Raw genomic sequence first — 11,954 nt, 5'->3', positions numbered from 1 at the left:
TTTATCAACATAAATACTCAATATAACAATGAGTAGCATACTTACAATACCAGGTGAAGTTGGGCCAATCAAAACTTACCTAACTCTAGTCAATAAGTGCTCTCTTAGAGAAAGTAAGGACTCTGTTGCCTCAGCATATACAATCACAGGCAGTCAAAGTCAAGTGCTAACTGAAAAATAAAAGGATTTTAATAAGAACAGGAAGTGGATCTGGGTTTGGAGCGGTGATTGGGAAGTAGTCACAGCTGTGTTGGCTTCTGCAGAGCTTTGCCACAGGGGGGGAGCCACAGCTCCATCCATGTACGTGCAGAAGAAAAAGAAACCCCACGCAAAATAACACACCCTACTATATCGTGTGCACCCAGGCTGACAGCCATAACACCACGGGAGAGCGGTGTCTAAATAAGAGACTGATTCCTGCGAGTTCAAACCATTTCAATTAAGGACTACTTCTCCCATGATGACAATCGGTGAAACAGCAACAGCACCAATATCATTTATCGAGGATTTTTTTCTGCGCATTCGCTTTTTGCGTTGCCTCCTGTTGAGACGCGATATTTGTGATTTATGTTTAATTCAATTTTCAATTTAATTCAAACCTGCGCAATAATCTTTGCTAAAACCATGTCAGACCATTTGATGAATATTTATTTCCCAGATCCGACTCCTTTGCATTTCTAAAACGAATGCTATCGAAAGAAGTGACGCTAGAACCGCACTTGCGCAATATTCGTCACATAACTCAACCTATGCGTCGCTGAGGTGTCTAGCATTAGCTACTTTACGCCTTAATTAACAGTCAAAATTATTTTCAAGACCTCGTTGAAGCTTTACGGCCTAATTTCAATTAGCATGCTACCATGTATTGATGGAACAAGTCTTCTGGTTGTCAAAGAACTTTGAAGCTTTGTGCCCTACTTTAGCTTCGAAAATGTTGATTTTGTTAACAAAAAGACCCAAAAAGTATCTTTCACCAAAAAGAGCTTTATTGGAACTACCAAAAAGATGAAAAGTTAAATCGGTTTAAAAAATATGATTCATCTTGTAATATGACAAAAGCATATGGACATTTTACTACTTATATATTTTGAGCAAATTCACTGCCTTCACACCATATTTCTACTGTTTCTTGGATCCTACATTCAATATATCAACTATTTTCATTATAATGTTTTATGTTGGAATAACACTCAATATCCTTATTGGATTTGCTAGCAAATTAAATAGACAAAAACTGGCATTTTTCAAATTTCCTAGGCATGTCTTTAACTGTGAGAACATTTTCCATATTATTTAGATCATATTTTTGATTATTTACTTTGTAATTTCCTAGTTTAGGGTCTACTTTTTCAGATAGAATTGTGACGTAAATCAAATCTTCAACGACACTCAATTTTCTTATACAGTAATACCTTGACATAAGTGTTCCAACATATGAGAAATTTGAGATACGAGACAAATTTGAGATATGAGCATACCAGAATTGTGAGTCGGTAGTAAATTAAAACAAATGTTGGTGGTTTTTTAGGATGGAAATAGATTAATTTGTATAATTAACATAGTAGTAAATTGACATACTAGCTCTCTGGCAAGAAGATGAGCAGGAAAAGGGTTTCTGATCGTTTTGGGTAATTGTGTTTTTAAGATATTCCTGCCACAAATTGAGCAAAAAAGGGGCTTTTCTCCTGTGCAGGTTGTTAAGTCTTCTTTTCAGGCATTACAATTGTGTAGCTTTTTAATTGGGCTGTTGTCGTGCATCTGTGGTCACAGACTGAGCAGGAAAACATTGTTCTCCAGTGTTGGTTAATAAGTGTTCATTCAAGCTTCTCCTTTGGGAAAATGTTCGACCACAAACTGAGCACGCAAATGGTTTTTCACCAGTGTGGGTTCTCGTGTGAAGATTTAAGTGTCCCATCTGTGTGAATGATTGTCCACAATCTGAGCAGGGAAATGGTTTTTCGCCTGTGTGGATTCTTGTGTGGGTTTTTAAGTTTCCCTTGCGTGTGAATGCTTGACAACAAACTAAGCAGGAAAATGGTTTTTACCACTGTGGGTTCTTGTGTGGATTTTTACGTTTCCATTCTGTGTGAATGTTTGACTGCAAACTGAGCAGGAAAATTGTTTTTTGCCAGTGTCAGTTCTTCTGTGTCTTTGTAAATGTTGCCTTTGGGAAAAAGCTTTACCGCGAACTGAACATGAAAATGGTTTTTCACCAGTGTAGATTCTTTCGTGACGATTTAAGTGTCCCATCTGTGTGAATGATTGTCCACAACTGAGCAGGAAAATAGTTTTTTGCCTGTGTGGGTTTTTAAATTTCCCTTGTGTGTGAATGCTTGACCACAAACTGAGCACAAAAATGTTTTTTCAACTGTGTGCTCTTATGTGGGTTTTTAACTTTCCGTATTGTGCAATTGTCTGAACACAAACTGAGCAGGAAAATGGTTTTTCACCAGTGTGGTTTCTTGTGTGTCTTTGTAAACTTCGCTTCTCTGGAAAGGTTTCACCACAAACTGAGCATGAAAAGGGTTTCTCCCCAATGTGAATCGCCATGTATCTATTCAAAGTAAACATTTTCCAAAATGGTTTCCCACACTGGGTGCACTTGTAGAGTTTGTCACCACTGGGATTTTCCTTAAAACTTTCATCGTTAACGTCGTCGTGAAGCAAGTCGTCACTATCTGATAAAGGAGCAATTAAACTTTCTGCTCGCCATCCTTCTGTTGACCTGCCGTTCAGAGGCCCCGCCCCCTCGCTGGCCACGCCCAGATCGTCTTCACTCTTGAAAGGCTCACCAGTACACCCAATGACGTCTTGCTCCTCCTTTTTGTTTGGCGGCTGCTTTTCTCCTGGCTCCTCCTCTTTATTTTTGGGCCATGTTGAGATGGTTGTAGGCTCTGCCCCTTCGCTGGCCCCACACAGATCATCTTCCCACTTCGAGGACTCACCAGTTGACCAGGTGACATCTTCCTCCTTTTTGATTGGAAGTTGCTCTTCTCCCATTTGTTGTTGAGGCAACTCCTCCTCTTTGATTTGGGGGAGCTCCACTTCCTTTTTAAGTCCAACAAACTCTTGCCCATCAGGACCAAAATATTCTCTGAAACCTGCAAAATACAAAGATAATATGCGTTGCTACATGTAGTCAAAAATGGGGAAACTTTTTTTTCTTACTTTAGTTTATGTACTTCAGTTAGTTAATTATCACAGCATGGTTGATTATTTCGCAAGGATATATGCCAGAAAAGTCACCTTTCAGGTTCAATCCCATCATCCGCTACACAATTTAAAGCCAAAATAGTGGTGAATCCAGAATTTAAATATTATCATTTATAATTTTGTGGTCATGTTCTTGAAACGTTGCAAAAATCTACAACTTGTTATATCGGATTAACACGGGTTAAGTTCATCCAACTTTTTCTTTTATTTTAATATTTTTTAATGCACATGTGTGAGGTAAATTTACATTGTTTCTTTTTGGGAGGCTGAAAATAATCTGCTTGCAAATGGTGATGTCTTCAGTTGATTATTTTATTTATTTCGTATTACAGCAACTTTTGATTTGAAGGTAAATTTAGAGAAATAAAGACGCCTGTAGGTTTTATTCTTCACTTTTCATAGTGTAAGAAACAGGTTGATTCATCAGAGAAGGCCTTGAAGGCCCTGACGGCCCATTTTCCTCCCACATTCCTAAAAAAACATGCATGGTGGGCCGATTGGACACTAGATTGCCCCTAGGTATGAATGTGCGCGTGAATGGTTGTCTCCTTGTGCCCTGCGATCGTCTGGTCACTGATTCAGGGTGTCCCCTGCCTCTGGCCTGAAGTCAGCTGAAACAAACTACAGCAGGGGTGGCCAACCCGCGGCTCCCGAGCCGCATGCGGCTTATTTGCCTGGTTTCATGCGGCTCTTACGTCCATATCAAAGTTTGTATTTGTGTTTTATTTTTATTTGCGTGTGCGCTTCGCTTGAGTTCAATACGGTATTTTCGTCCAATGCGCATGTGCTTGGGATGAAAATACCTCAAAGTTTCCCAGTAGGAGCAAGGTCATTTGAGTAAGTCACTTGAGTGGGAGAGCTCCCGTGAACCAGAAGCGACAATGAACGGCGTCGCGCACACAAAAAGTATCCCAAAGATCGAGCGTCGGCTGAAAAAGCCACACCCCCTGCGAGGCAGACCAAGGCGAGAGTGCTCAGCCGGGAGCAGCCAATAGGAGAGCGAGGTGTACACCCACGTGGTGGGCGCGCTAGTTAAAAGCCATTCATAATAAATGACAGCTCACAAGGAGCGAATGTTGCGCAAAAATAGGCTCTGATTTTATGACAGAAGTCCCACTAAGTAACATGCATAGTAAAAGAAAAACGCTATTGTAAATTATTATATTTTTGTTTGTGGACTTGGTTGAACTGAGAGTTTGTCTGTGTGAGACAGTGCACACAATGTTCATTGTTGATAATGACTGGCCTGTGCTGTTAGTACTGTAGGAGTCAATTTATGTCATTACTATGCTGGTGTGTGACATTTACAATAAATCTGGCTGAGCAAAGGTATGTGTGATGTGGCTCTTTGCGGTAACACAGTAAAACATGTGGCTCTTTGCGGTAACACAGTAAAAAATGTGGCTCTTTGCGGTAACACAGTAAAAAATGTGGCTCTTGGTCTCTGACTGGTTGGCCACCCCTGAACTACAGCATAACCCTAGTGAGGATAAAGCAGTTCAGAAAATGGAAATTATGAATGTTGTTTGTGCAACGTTTTACAGCATTTGAGAGGCTCACCTCGTATGAAGCCGTGCACTTGACTCAGCGGTTGCACTCCAAAAATCAGAGCTTTGTAGTATTTTTTTTCATTTTAGATTCATAAAATTAAAACACGTTTTTTGATTCTTGACTTTATTTTTTTTAAACCTACAAATGTGTCAGATCATTTTAGCCTAACCCTTATGGATCATTTTGTTTCTTTCTATCTTAACTCATTATCTGCCAGAGCAAGTGATCCTATTTCACTCCCATTGACGACGAGAGGCATCCAATCCAATTTGACCGGAGGGATTGCAGTCAAAATGGATTGGACATCTCTACCTGTCAATGGCAGCTAATGACGCTCACACTTAGTTGCAATTTAGAATGTCCAATCAGCCTAACATGCATGTTGTTGGAATGTGGGAGGAGACCGGATTATCTGGCGGAAACCCACGCAGGCCTGGGAAGAACATGCAAACTCCACACAGGTGGACCGACTTTTTCTTGAACCCAGAACCCCAGAGCTGTGAGGCCACCCGCACCACCGCCCCACCCCCCCAAATGTCATTCAGTACATCAAAAAAAATCTTGTTTTAACCCGATTCCAATAATCTGAAAATGACGCGATCGGGCCCGATTTCTGCTAAATTCTGATACGATTTTCGATCGGTGGGCAATCCTTATGAAGAATGTGAAGTGAGTTATTAATTTACAGAATTAATAAATGTCAAGATCGGATTTTTGATCAGAAGAATATGAGGTGAGAAAAGGTAACTTTTGCTGAATTCCTAATTTTCAAGAACATTTTTTCACAGCAACTGCAACACTTTAAAGTGAGGTATTTTGCTTCTGCATAAATGAATACAAGTAGCAGAGAATGGTATCGATCCATTGACTTCTCAGTTATGGGACCAGCACACTTCCGCTGCGCCACTCTGCTTCTTCTCAACAGTGAAATGACAAGCTGGCTCACAAATCCAGTCAATCAGACTAATCCAAGCAGACATACAGAGGCACGTGACGATTCCCACCTGCTGCTGGAGCTCCTGAGGACCACCAGCACAAGCACCTCGGTCTCGACTGTGGACTGTCACATCCACGGTGAATTCTGCAATTTACAAAGTCATCCCCTTTGCAGTTAAAAACTTCCATTTCAATGAAAAACATAAATACGAGACATTCTGCGGCGCAATTAACAAAATCAAGATGTTCTTGTGATTGAATGTTTGACACACACTGGGCAGGGAAAAGTTTTTTCCTTCGTGGATTCTTTCTGTGACGCTTTAAATTGGCCTTCCAAGTGAATGTTTAACTACAAATTGACAACGAAAATATGTTTAACCTGCCTGGGTTCTTTCGTGTGATTTTAAGGTGTTTTGGCAACTTAATTTTTGACTAAAGACTGAGCATGATAAAGGTTTTTCACCTGTTTGGGTTCTTGTGTATTTTCGATATTATAAAAACATAGTTAATCTCACCACATATCAGAAAGGTGTAACAAGCATACTGCCAGGGTGCATTTTCTCAAATTAAAACTTTCTATAAACGTTACAAATGCATGCCTTACAATGTTTGCAGTTGTTTAAATATATAGATATTATCTAACCTTTTTAGTTAGTCTGATAAGAGTCGTGCATTTTGGAATAAATCAGTCCTGGGATGTCATTGGGCTGCCAGTCAATTACTTTAAGAAGTTTCTCGGTCGGGTAATAGACAGAGCTCGAGGAGAACCCAAGAAGCTAACCAAAGTCACGGCGGAAGAGGAGAGACAACTGGGGGCGAGCGGGATGTTCAAAGATGAGTGCGTTGCCCCCGTGTCCACCAAAGCTGATGTTGGTACGTCGTTGACTTTCATGTGAAGCATTGGGTCTGCCGTACCACAGCTTCTTGATCCTCTCGGGCACCCCTATTCGGAGCTTGTAGGATCCCATGGACAATAGGGATCATCTCCATCCTGGTAATATTGTCCAGATGACTGGGCCGTTTGCTGGGGCTGCCATGGACTGCCAGTGCCTCGTCCTCCACCTCGCATAGGCCATTGTTGCTGTGGTGGGCCATACTGCTGTGCCAGTGGTTGCTGTAGGAACGGTTGCTGCTGTTGCTGCTGCTGGCTGGGGCAATCACCTGCCCAGTGACCAATACCGCCACACACAAAACAGTTGCCCTGTTGGCCTTGTCCCAAGTACCCTGTTCCCCGGCCACCAGAGAAACCGCGCCCGCGACCACCGTATCCACCATAGAACTGACCATCATCTCGGGCCTCATCATAACCCTGGAACATCTGGGCATATTGCCCCGTCTTTTTCTGTTTGGTGTAATTTAGAAAGTTGGAGTTTTAACAGGGCAGAGGTCAAATTTTGTGATTCGTTTTTTTCTTTGACCTTTTCTTCATCATAAATCTTACAATGGTGAGTCAGGTGATGTTTAAATCTAGGTTCGTCACCTGTCAACAAGTCTGGGTCCTTCTTCAATTCCTTTTTCACAGGTTCCGGAAGACCCTCGACAACAGCTGTTCTGAACAAGGTTTCACTCTCAAATATGCCAGATGGATGGAAGCCGGTGCTTTCTATCCAGTTTTTAACACATTGTTCATAGTGCTCCAGCTCCATCGGTGTGTGGAAACAATCATGAGGTCTTGGGAAGGCATTTTAAATTGCCTTAAATAAGGTGTCTGGTACCTGGGTCAATGGAATTTCATGAGGATGTCTAGTAGTTCCTGCCTCTTCTTCTATCATTTATTGCTGATGTTAAGTGCAGGAAGCTGTCATGGCCTGTCTCAGGTCACCAAGCGCACAATTCTGTCTACTCATTGAGGCCAAGAATTTCATGAGCCATAGACTTCCTCCCCTAGCCAGAGGAGGGAGTTGTTCAGTCTATGCCACCAGATCTCTATGAACAAGAGGGTCATATGTATCGCTTTTTTGTCAAATTGTGTTGTGTTTTGTTTTCATTCATTTGAAAAAGAAAAAAAACTTGAGAGCATAAAAAATTGCTTGTCCCAACACATCTAAATGCAGGTATCTAGTTGGATGTTTCCCATACCGGGATTTGAACCAACGCCACCTAAGTGAAAACCAGTAATCCTGACCGCCAGACCACATGGGATATTTCATGGGGAAGCCGATCCAGATCATATAGAAGCATGAAGCTTGGATGATAGACTCAATAAATCATTAGCAACAGAGATCACCAGAGAAAGTATAGCGATCCGATGTAAGAAAGTTTCCAATACTGGGAGTTGAACCGGGGGCACCCAGGTGAGAACCAGGAATCCTTACTACGAGACCACAAGGGATATTTTATAGAAACCTGATCCAAATCAAGTAGAAGTATGAAGCTTTGATTATAGACTCATTACATCAGCACATCATTAGCAACAGACATGTACTCGGTTAGAAGTGGGAAAGGCTTGTGGAAAACAATAGGGATTTGTTTCTGAAAATTATAGAAGTTCTCACTCCATCCACACAGTTTGAAGTTGCCCATATCGGGAGTCGAACCCGGGCCACCTAGGTGAAAACCAGGAATCCTGACAGGTTGACCACATGGGATATTTCATGGGGAAGCCAATCCAGATCATATAGAAGCATGCAGTTTGGATGATAGACTCATGAAATTACATTGGGACCTCGTTACTTCGCGGTTCCACCATCGCGGCTTCAGAGCTTTGCGTTTTTTTTTAATGAAAAAAAATAATAATAATGAAAAATATTAAATTAAAATTATTAAACATTATTTTACAAAATTTAAAAATAAATATTCAATTAGAATTAGTAATTGCATCATTTTACACATTTTTCAAACACAAAGAATGCACGTATGCGCAAAGCATCACGGGCATAAACACAAGCTGAATGGCCAGCTGAATACTCGCTGAACTACAATACTCCCCATTAGCCCATTCACTACAGTAACCCAAGCTTCTCACGATGCCCATTCTCAGTCCACGCTTATCTCGTGCTATACAGCACGCTTCTCGCCAAGTTAAGTGTAAAAGTTTTGTGAAGCCCTTAGTGATGCCTCCCAAGCGCTCTTTGTCCCTTGGTGCATTCTAGTGAACCGAAGAAAAAGTGAAAGTCCAAGAGAGTTCAGCAATCGCATTGATGACGTCATGGCTGTTTATAGGCGCATCTTCATCGACCAAAAAAAAACAATGTTCACAACTCCCAATAACGATGTTTCTGTTACGATCCTGTCGGGTATGCGACGCGATGGGGGGGGGGGCGGGGGGGAAGGGGGGGATAGGTGAAACCAGGTGCGGAGACGCCGATGGAAAAGGGGAGGCAGTTGCGTTGCATTTGTTGTTTGGTTCAATTAACGGAAAAACTTAACATAACAACTTGGCAACTTAACATAAACAACTTGGCTTGAAAACTTACTAATACAGAAATGAAAATGCAGCGTGGCGTGGCGTCAAGAGAACGGCATGACAAACGTAGAAACTCAGGGGAACAAACCAGACGATCCGACAAACCTTCAACAAACTCATTATGCTTAAATAGCCAGGAAAACATAATCACCTAATTGCCACGGCTGATAACAATCATGACATCATGCCAGGAGGGGCAACCAAGCCATTCCTGACAGTTTCTTACGTGCAAAAAAACAGCAGAAGATCCTCCTGCATCCCTTACGCCACCTCCTATAGCCACTACGCCACCTCCTGCATCCATTACAACACCTCCTGCTGCCACTATGCCGCCTCCTGCATCTTCTCCTGCATCGTCTGCGGCGTCATCCGAGGAGCAGTAAAGCTCTTCATGCCCCTGTGCAGTCATTCATCGTCATTACCTCATCGTTCTGCACAGGTCTTTTCATCAACTACGCTTAGAAGAACTTATTGTAAGAGGTAATTTAAATGTTGCTTGATTGTTTAACTCGAATCTCTCTCTCTACACCCATTTTCTATATGGTATGGTACAATTTTATTCATGTGCGGGTATTACTGTAATCTTAAACCCCCAGAAATAGAAATTATAATTAGCTAAATTAGCTAATCGTAGTGTTTGCTTGTTTTTGAAAGCTGAATAACAATAATTGGTTGTTCGAAAGTAAATAGTTTGGTAGAACAGCGTTTTAGACCCTCAATTGTTATTGTAAACAGACAACATATTTTAGTTTTTTTTATTATAACATGAATTTCACTCTCTCTCTACCCGTATACTATATGGTGTACTGTATACAGAGGGGGTATACTGTATACCTGTACAGTGTTCCCTCGCTACTTCGCGCTTCAGCTATCGCGGACTCAGAGCTTCGCGGATATTTTTCAGGATTTTTTTTTTTAAGATATTAAATTAAAATTATAAATTACATCATTTTACAAGAGGTAGAAACAAAATATTCAATAAGAATTAGTAATCGCATCAAAAAAGGCCAAAGAAATGGTCAATAACATGGTGAGAGTTCAGGAATCGCATTGATGACGTCATGGCTGTTTACAGGCGCATCTTCACTGCCCAAAAAAAAACGGTTCAAAACTCCCAAAAACGATGTTTCTTACGTGCAAAAAACTGCAGAAGATCCTCCATCCGGACTACTATGATGTTTTTGCTTGGTGGTGCTTTTGTGCACGTGTTACACGTTTCTTTCAGCATTTTTGAAGGGGCCCGCCTACTTCGCGGAAACGCAGCTATTGCGGGGGGGGGGGTCCCTGTCCCCATTAACCGCAATAAGCGAGGGAACACTGTATATGCATGTGAGCAGTCATTCTCACGTTTTAAAAACATCAAGTCCAACCTACGATCATGTATAACGGATGAAAGCCTCAACGCTTGCATGAAGCTTAACCTCACCAAGTACCAACCCGAAAAATCCATGCAGCACCAGGGGTCGCATTAATGGTGAGCGTTATAACAACATTATTTAAAAGAATACATTCAGAGGCTTATTATACTGACATTTAGTTGAATTCATTTTTAAAATATATAATATGGCTCTCACTGAAATAAATTTCCTATTTTTTTTTCTTTCATGGCTCTCTGAGTCAAAAAGGTCCCCGACCCTTGGATTAGGTGGACACGAATTAAAAAATGGGGCGGGATTAAAGACGTGAAGGGGCTGGGCGTTGTCTTACCCATCATGCGATGCATGTAGAATATGAAAGACTATCAAACGTAACGGTTTTCTATTTACGCAATTTCCTCTTTGTGCGCTCGCCCTTTCGTCTTTATCCATTCACTTTCCATCGTGACTTACTCGGACATCAGTACGTCCATTTTCGAGTTATCTCGGAACTCGTTGAAGTGTTGCGACCTAGCCTGGTGGGTGGCTAACCAAGGAAATGGCGAGAATAACACAGACTGCGGAAAACTTCCAGGAGGGACTTTGTGTCGTCAAATTGGAGCCTTCGCATCACTCGACTCTTGGCAAAATCATGCATGCCAAAGTTGTTCTTCGCAGACTAGAAGGTTAGTTGACTTTTGGTGATCATTTATTTGTATAACATATACTGTGCGTGACGGATTTATTTCTGTATAGTACTGCTTTGGATATGTTTTTCACGTGTATACTATGCGCATTCACTTGATGCACGGGGTCCTAGCGCAGCGAGGGTTGCCAGATTGGGCGCGCTCCTGCCTTTCCCCCGAAAAGGCTTGGGGTGAGAGAAAAATGAATCTGGTGGTGGGAGACGGGATCTATACGTAGTACTTGGAAATCGGGACACTAAATAAGTGTGTGACTCCAATGTATATTTCACGTTTGTATCTTATATGGGTATTCATTTAATAATCGGGATTCGTAAAAGCCAATTAGGGTTTGGAGCCTGAGGATACTCAGGCGTAACAACTTGGATCCTAAAATTCTGGTAACCTTCTATAGAGCCACTGTGGAGAGCAGTCTGGCATACTGCATTACAGTGTGGTACGCTGCAAGATCGGCAGCAGACAAAAAAGCCATGCAGAGTGATTAACACCACCCAGAAAATCATGGACTGCACTCCATGCCCTCACTGGATGACATTGCCAGCCCTCGCTACCTCAACATTGTTAGGGACCCCTACCCCCCTGGTCACAACCTGTTCCAGCTGTTGCCCTCTGGCAGACGCTACAGGTCTAACAAAACACGGACAAATTGACTCGGGTCGGGGACAGCTTTTCCCCCCTGAACTTGCACGAGCACAACACACAATTCCTTCTCTGCAATAACTTAGGGGTGTGCAATACATTGTGCAATATCTTATATTATGCAATATTTTAGAATTAACTTGCACAGAC

At 41.8% G+C, this 11,954-nt stretch overlaps 1 protein-coding gene across 2 annotated transcripts in view; it reads right to left on the bottom strand.

The window, feature by feature from the left end:
• Positions 1 to 1,186: 1,186 nt before the first annotated feature.
• The window catches only part of LOC144209878 (uncharacterized), a 69,071-nt gene continuing 58,303 nt past the window's right edge, over positions 1,187 to 11,954 (bottom strand). For both annotated transcript variants that reach the window (XR_013329268.1, XR_013329267.1), the window contains exons 6-7: positions 5,769 to 5,845; positions 1,187 to 3,101 (exon numbers count right to left, since the gene is read on the bottom strand). The gene's annotated coding sequence lies outside the window, so the exon portion shown is untranslated. The remainder of the gene's footprint in view (positions 3,102 to 5,768; positions 5,846 to 11,954) is intronic.

Source organism: Stigmatopora nigra, chromosome 16 (genome assembly GCF_051989575.1).
Source record: "Stigmatopora nigra isolate UIUO_SnigA chromosome 16, RoL_Snig_1.1, whole genome shotgun sequence".
Taxonomy (NCBI): domain Eukaryota; kingdom Metazoa; phylum Chordata; class Actinopteri; order Syngnathiformes; family Syngnathidae; genus Stigmatopora; species Stigmatopora nigra.
Note: the sequence above shows the minus strand (reverse complement) of the source record. Positions and strands in the feature narration are given on the sequence as shown.